Genomic DNA, 8,428 nt, shown 5'->3' with positions numbered 1-8,428 from the left:
CCGGACGCTTCCCCGAGAGGCTCGGGTCCTCCGACCCCGTGTCCCTTTTGCATTTTGGTCTCGTATAGGAATGCCTTCCCCGTTCCGATGTTACGAACAGATTTTCCTCTAATCATCTTTTAATGACGCTGAGGCTTTAAAAAAAAAAAAAAATCCGCCGTTTATTTTTGCGGAGGAGTCGGTAGATGTCATTTTGGGGCAAGTTTTTTCCTCGTCTCAAGACAATGCAAACTTATCCGCCTTTATTTTCTTCTAATACTTGTGAAGATTTTAAAATATTTTCTTTTTATCCTTTTAATCTCCTGGGGGGTGCCAAAAGCCTGTTTACACATTTTAAGAGCTGTTATCTGTGTATTACTTTTAGTTTGCTGTAATCAGAACTGTGAGCATCTCTTGTAATTGCAGAAGCCAAACGTGACTTGTATTCCACTTTTGTTATCGGGATATGTTGAGTATTACAATTTGGATACGGCCTTTTCTTTTTTAAAAATGTGTATACATTTTTTGGGGCACCTTTTGTATATTTTACTGGGTGTTTTATATTTGTGGTGAGGTGTTAGGGGTTTGCCCTTTTACCCAGTTGCTTGGTCATAATCTGTGGAATCACTCTTCCACTGACTTGTAGTGATACTTTTATTATATCTTGCAGGCACTATATATATACTCACACCTACTTCTAGACTGTCTTCTTTCACTGCCCTGACAGTTTCTACACTGATAACATTTTGTTTTCATTTAAAATGTTTTAAGTAAACCCCTCTTAATTATGTCCTCTGACATAATGATCTTTCTTTTAGCTTAAATGGTGAGAAATATAAAAGATGCAGAATGCAAAAATGATAATTTTCTAAAAGGCAGATTTGATGGTAGCACTTAGTAGGTGCTAAATGTTATTAAGTGACAAATGTTGGTTGAAAGTCACTCTGTTGCTGAAAACATATGTAGTTCCCTGTTGCCATCAAGATAATGTTTCCTTCTTAGTGGAACCCTCAAAGTCCTTTATGGTCTTGATATTGTGTCTTTACACCCTTGCACTCTTTTATGTTCTAGGCATACCAAACTACTCAAATAGAACACAAAACCCTCTACGAAAATTCATTAATTTGATTATATCAAAATTTTAAATTGCTGTGTTTGGAAAGATAAAGGGCTAAAAATAAGTGAGACACTTGAAGAAAATATTTGCAACATGTATAAGAGGCAAAGGATTAATGTAGTAAAGAGCCTTTGTTAATTGACAAAAAAGAAAGAAAAATGGGCAAAGGATATGAATAGGCAATTTATAGAAGAAATGCAAATGACCAATAAACCAAAAGAGTTCAACCTTGTAAGTAATGATAGACTTCAAATGAAGACAAAGATATTAATGATACAAATGGTTGAGGAAAGCCCAAGGGGGATGGGCACTTGTTGTAAAATTGAGGAAGATATTTTGAAAGGCAGTTTGACTATACCTACCAAAATGTTTTTTTTTTTTTGAGTTGGAGTCTCACTCTGTCACCCAGACTGGAGTGCAGTGGCCGCTCCCAGCCACCGCAGCCTCGACCTGCTGGGCTCCGGCAATCCTTCCGCCTCAGCCTCCCAAGTAGCCGGAACTACAGGCGCACGCTACCACGCCCAGCTAATTTTTGATTTATTGTAAAGATGAGGTCTCACCAAGTTGCCCAGGCAGGTCTTGAACCCACGGGCTCAGGCAATCCACTCACCTCAGCCTCCTAAAGGCACGGGATTACAGGCTGAGCCACCGAGCCTAGCCCAAAATGTTAAGTGAACTCACTCTATGGCTCAGAGATTCTGTTCTAGTATCTGTCCTGTAGAAATATTTGACAGGTGCACAAAGATGTGTGTACAAGCATGTTTATTGTAATATGGTTGGTAATTATGAGAAATGGACACAGCTGAACTCTTCACTAGGGATATAGTTAAATATATCATGGTCAATCCTTACAATGGTATACTGTGCTTCTATAAAATAGAATAAGGTAGTTTATTATAGAATATGATAGTTTACTTTCCTGAAGTTTACTGACGTCTAAGACTTTCAGTGATAAGGGATGTTACAAAACAGTGCCTATATAAATGTGTGTATAGTGTTAAGTATGTATGTGGTTGTGTTGTATATGACTGTAAATGCACAGAAAAGGATGCACACCGAGTGATTAACAGTGAGCTAAGTAGAGTGAAAGAGGAGTTGAAGAGCATTTGCCTTTTTTCTGTGTACCCCATGTTTTTGTTGTTGTTGGTTTTGTTTTGTTTTGTTTAGAAAGCAGGATTTATTGAGAGAACAGAAAAGCTCCCACAGTGGGAGATGACCCCAAGGGGTTGCCCCCAAGTTTGTTAACTTGTGAACTTATGTTAAAAACTTGTGGATCTTATGTAAAAAACCAGTTAATGTATTTAACTTATATAAGGGGGAAAAAAAAGAGCCCAAAACCTTTTCACGCATTTAGGACCTATACAGAAGGGGAAAAAACATTTTGTAATGCAGAGATTTTTAAAAATAGCTCTTTTTGAAAAGCATCAAAAATAAAAGACAAATGAGGAAATGGAGACTGCATTTGTGTATGTATGTTATGACAAGGAAATTTCTGGTTACTGTCTGTGGTCAGAGGTCCCAAGACCACCCTCAGGCTAAGTGTTTTCCTCAGACTCCTGGAATTTAGCAAATGCTGTGTTATATTATGGTAGTGTGTTACAGTGAAAGGGTACAGTTTAAAAATCAGCAACAATCTGCAGGTCTAGATCAGAAAAAAAACAATCAGCGACAAGAAAAAGCACATAGAGCTGGGTACAGTATCCCAGACCTGTAATCCCAGCACTCTGGAAGGCTGAGGTGGGAGAATTGCTTAAGGCCAGGAGTTTGAGACCAAGCTAGGCAACTTAACAAGACCCAATCTCTTAAAAAAAAAAAAAATCATCTGGTTTTGGTGGCTCTTGCCTATAGCCCTAGCTACTCAAGTGGCTAAAGTGGGAAGATTGCAGTGAGCTCTGACCACACCACTGCAATCCAGCCTGGGTGACAGTAAAACTCTGTCTTAATACTACTACTACTACTATTACTACTACTACTACCAATAATAATAATAATAAATATGAACTATAAGAGAAGTAAGGATGAATCATTCTGAAAAATCTAAAACAGAAAATAATGCACCTGGAACAGAGTCTAGAAGAGACCAGGTACAAGCTTCCCATTGTCTTCTCTCACTGGAGTTGTTCAGATTGCACTTAATTCTTCCAGGAACAACCGGGCTCGGTAGCTCAGCCTGTAATCCCACTCTTTGGGAGGCTGAGGTGAGTGGATTGCCTGAGCCCGCGGGTTCGAGACCCGCCTGGGCAACTTGGCGAGACCTCATCTCTACAATAAAATCAAAAAATTAGCTGGGTGTGGTAGTGCGTGCCTGTAGTTCCAGCTACTTGGAAGGCTGAGGCGGAAGGATCGCCGGAGCCCAGCAGGTCGAGGCTGCGGTGGCTGGGAGCGTGCCACTGCACTCCAGTCCGGACAGAGTGAGACTCCAACTCAAAAAAAAAAAATTCTTCCAGGAACACTGTGTGACAATATATATACAATATTGCCAACCAGGGACGCTCGCCTAAACCTTGGTGTTAAGAGTTTTGATGGGGGGGGCAAATGCAAGATTGATCTCTTTCCTCCCCATTATAAGAGTCATGACTGAAACCCCTCTAGTGAAAGACAGGTTAACAAGAGAAAAACATAACACATTTATTTGATCATAGCTTTATGTAACATAGGAACATTCAGAATGAAGACCCAATGATACAGAGAAAACTATTCATTTTTATGTTTAGGTTCAATGAAATATGGACAGCTGTGTAGAAATATGAACAAAATGGGTATGCTCTAATGATAATACACAGAATGGGGAATGTCAGCAAGTCTTATCTGTCCTGATTCTCCTTGGCTTCTCTGTGAAGCATTTCCTTCTCCCAGATATTGGGTAGGACCCCTCTGGAATGGGAGTTTTATGATCTACAATCAACCATGGTAGGTCAGAGAATTTCTTTATGGACAGTTCTTTCACAGAGGGCAGGGAATTACAATAATATGTTTAGGTTTTATGGCTGACTTTAGGGGAAAAGGGTTCTGGTTTCTATAACCCACCTTGGGAAAGAGGAATTTTAGTGTTAGGTCACACTCCCAACGAGGGCCTCCAGAATGTGAGGTCAGTCCCGCTGGGGGTATTGGTGTGTGGTGTGTGAGCTGATGCTGCATGAAGGATGCAAAGAATTACACAGAGGTTAGATTAGAAAATATAGTTTATTTAACAAGTAAATTAGAGAAAGAGGAGATTCATCTCCCCAAGGTAGGGAAGGGTGCCAAAGCCAGGAAACACGGCGACGGCCATAGCTCAAAGAGCACGTGGCCATGCCAAAGTCTAGTAAGGCAGTGGTGACTGGCTGCTTGTGGTTGAATCATTTTAATCCTTCCCTTTGGTGGTAGAAGGTCATTAAGGTGATTGAGTGGTGGTCTGATCCACATCATCACAAAGGGGCAGCTAAGCACAGGTACTCATGTCAGGTGATGGACAGCAGGCAGATAGGTGGGTAGTCACATGATTGCTGCCATGGTGGTGGGGTCTGTCTGTGTCATAGAGGTCACGAGGGGCTGGTTAGAGGGTCTTAAGGACGGAGGCAAATACTTGAAATAGAAAATTTTATTAGTACAAAACAAGCTGGGGAGGAGATTGTAAAGCAATTATCAATAGTTGCCTCCGAGAAACTGGTTCTGTCCCTGGCTAGTGGTTAGAGGGTAAGTGCTGAGACCTTCATTTTAGGGTATCATTTTCTGAGCCCCAACACCAGTCACATGAGCTTGGCCAACCACTCTTGTGGCTGAGCTTCAGTCTCTAGCCCTTCCCAAGGACTGGCCTAAGGTTTCCAACATAAATCCCGTTGTTAACATTAACTTTCTGACAAGTCCCAAGACCTCAGGTAAACAAAGACACTTTTTTTTTTTTGAGTCGGAATCTCACTCTGTCATCCAGGCTGGAGTGCAGTGGCCACTCCTGGCCACCACAGCCTCGACCTGCTGGGCTCCGGCGATCCTTCTGCCTCAGCCTTCCAAGTAGCTGGAACTACAGACATGCGCTACCATGCCTGGCTGATTTTTTCTTTATTGTAGAGATGAGGTCTCACCAAGTTGCTCACCAAGATGAGGTCTCACCAAGGCGGGTCTCGAACCTGCGGGCTCAGGCAATCCACTCACCTCGGCCTCCCAAAGCACGGGATTACAGACTGAGCCACCAAGTCCGGCTAACAAAGACACTCTTAACAGATAGGATATTCCAGAGTTTAGAGGTTATCTCCCAAGGAGCCAGTCCAGGGTCCAACTTTTCCTTGAAATGTTCAGGGTTTGGACCATCCAGATCTACAGAGTTAATCCCTTTACTGCATGCTAACTTCTTTATAAAGAACTTTTAAAATCAATAAGAAAAAGACAAGATAGTGGAAAAGGGACATGACACAAAGGGTAATTTGTAAAAGAAAAAATATAAAAGCTAAAGATTTAAAAAGTTCTGCCTCACATATTATCTAAGAATTGCCTACTAAAGCAGTGATTATTAACTGGGTGTGTTGATGTGCATCTGCAGTCCTAGCTGTTCAGGGGACTGGACTCCTTGAGCCCAGGAGTTTGAGGTTACAGTGAGCTATGATTGTGCCACTGCACTCAAACCTGGGCAACAGAGTGACACCCTGTCTCTTAAATAAATAAAAATAAAACAGTGATTAAATATTTTCATGTATGATATTTAAAAAGAACAATGCCAAAAAAAAAATAATGAAAAAAAAAAATGCCTACCACTGGCTAATGGTCTCATGTTGTTGATGCATATGTAAATTGCTACAAATCCCTGGACAGCATTTTGCCTTTTCTTTGACCCAGTATATTTCCACTCCTCCTAAGGATTTAATCAGACAAAACTATTGCAAAACTGTACATATAACAATGCTTGCTGTTGTGTATAGCAGCAAAAAAGAAAGAAAACAAAAGGTCTATTAATAATGAACTTATTAAATGAATTTTGGGCATTGCCTACAATGGACTATACTATGAATCTATTTTTTTATGGACATTTAGGTTTTTGTTTTCTGTCATGAAATAATATCCACACTTTTGTCAATTAAAATATAGGTTTCTACATTTAATAAATGATATATGCCATATTATAATGTGTGTGCATGTGTGTGTATGCATGGAAAAAGCCTGAAAGGATATATCTCCAAATTAAGGTAACTGCTTATCTCTAGGTGATGACCTTGTATGTAATTTTCATTATGGTTGTCTATATTTACTAAAATACTTTTTAAATATTTGTCAAAAAGTAAAATGAAGGTTCTTCCATGGTAGAGAGAGTGTGTAAAGAAAGATAACTCTGGCTGCAGTGTGAAGAAAATATTACACTAAAGTCAAGAAGACAAGTTAGATGGGTATAGCAGTAATCAAAGTGAAAGATGACAGTGGCCTGAACCAAGGTAGTGGAAATGAAGATGAAGACCAGAAACATTCACCAGGTATTTAAGGAAAGAAGTATACCAGGATGTGACATTTTATTAGGTAGAGAGACTAAAGGGGAGAGAGCTCAAGATGCCATTCAGGTGTCAGGCTTGGTGGTGCTATTCAGTGACATAGGGTATTTAATAGGCAAGTAAGAATTAAGATGTAATTTATATAAATTCTGCTTACTGTGTGTTGTTATGTTCTAAACAGTTGTAAATATTCACATATTTAATCCTTATAGCAAACACAAAAACTAGAAACCATTATTCCTAGTTTTGCAGAGGAGGAATTTGAAATGTGGAGAAGCTAAGTGATTTTCCCAGCCAAACTCATACAGTTAGTAGTTGTGGTGCTGGGAACCAAACCCAGTTGGTTTGGCTGTAGAGTCACCATTCTAATCTGCTTTACTATATGTCAAATTTAAGACAAGAGGCTTGAGAGAGAATGAGTTTTGGACATGTTAGGCTTGAGAAATCTGAGGGGCATCTACCTGAAGGGTGCTTGGATTTGTATGTGTTTATGTAACTCAGGAAAGATGATTCGTGAAACCGTGGCAATAGGAGAAACCGCCTGAGAGTAAATATAATAAAAATAGAAGAGAGTTAGTATAAACACTAACAAATTGAACCTAACTATATTACAAATGAATGATATAGCCACATTGAAGGAGGTGGGGAAGAAAAGAATTAACCTAAATAACTTTAGAAAACAAGCGGAGCTAGGTGACTCAGCCTGTAATGCCGCGCCTTTGGGAGGCTGAGGTGAGTGGATTGCCAGAGCCCGCGGGTTCGAGACCCGCCTGGGCAGCGAGACCTCATCTCTACAGTAAATCAAAAAATCAGCCGGGCGTGGTAGCACGCGCCTGTAATTCCGGCTACTCGGAAGGCCGAGGCGGAGAGATCGCCGGAGCCCAGCAGGCGAGGCTGCGGTGGCCGGAAGCAGCCACTGCACTCCAGTCTGGGCGACCGAGTGAGACTCCAACTCAAAAAAAAAAAAAACAAACTTTAGAAAACAGTATCTTAACTGAATACTGTAAGAATAAAGACCAAAAGATTTGTACAGAAATGCTGTAAGCCGGGGGACCACCCCAGAACAGGCCGCGGGCGGTATCATGGCGACCCGGAACCCCCCTCCCCAAGAATATGAAAGTGATGACGACTCTTAGGAAGTGTTGGATTTAACTGAGTATGCAAGAAGACACCACTGGTGGAATCAAGTGTTTGGCCACAGTTCGGGACCTATGGTAGAAAAATACTCAGTAGCAACCCTGATTGTAATGGGTGGTGTGACTGGCTGGTGTGCAGGATTTTTGTTCCAGAAAGTTGGAAAGCTTGCAGCAACTGCAGTAGGTGGTGGCTTTCTTCTCCTTCAGATTGCTAGTCACAGTGGCTATGTGCAGATCAACTGGAAGAGAGTTGAAAAAGACAGATTAAGAAACGAGCAAATAAAGCAGCACCTGAAATCAACAATATAATCGAGGAAGCAACAGAATTTATCAAACAACATTGTGATATCCAGTGGCTTTGTGGGAGGCTTTTTGCTAGACCTTGCATCTTAAGGACATGAATGTTCTACTACCATAGTGGATTCAACTGTGAGACGTGGTGGCAACAAGGTGGTCTCTCAACAGTATGCCCTGGCGGAGTCTCTAGGGCAAGGAGAAACAACTAGCTGGACAATTCTGAACTCACAACTTAGCATTTTGCCATCTGAAGCTTGGCAAACTAGTATCTGCTATAAAACAACCTATATGGTATGGGAACAATAGTATTTCTGAGCAAAACATGGCTTTCTTCATTTTAAAAACACTTGCATCTATTTAGCAATCAGCCTATGGAATATCACCATCAGATGTAGATAATGGAAAGGAAAAAAAATCTGTTGGATTTATTGCCCAGTGAAATGTTA

At 40.7% G+C, this 8,428-nt stretch overlaps 1 pseudogene; it reads left to right on the top strand.

Annotated features, from left to right (window-relative positions):
- Positions 1-7,631: 7,631 nt before the first annotated feature.
- On the top strand, positions 7,632-8,078 carry LOC103272718 (annotated as a pseudogene).
- The last annotated feature ends 350 nt before the right edge of the window (positions 8,079-8,428 follow it).

The sequence above is a fragment of the Carlito syrichta genome, unplaced genomic scaffold (genome assembly GCF_000164805.1).
Source record: "Carlito syrichta isolate Samal-C Ts95f unplaced genomic scaffold, Tarsius_syrichta-2.0.1 Scaffold313183, whole genome shotgun sequence".
Classification (NCBI taxonomy): domain Eukaryota; kingdom Metazoa; phylum Chordata; class Mammalia; order Primates; family Tarsiidae; genus Carlito; species Carlito syrichta.
Note: the sequence above shows the minus strand (reverse complement) of the source record. Positions and strands in the feature narration are given on the sequence as shown.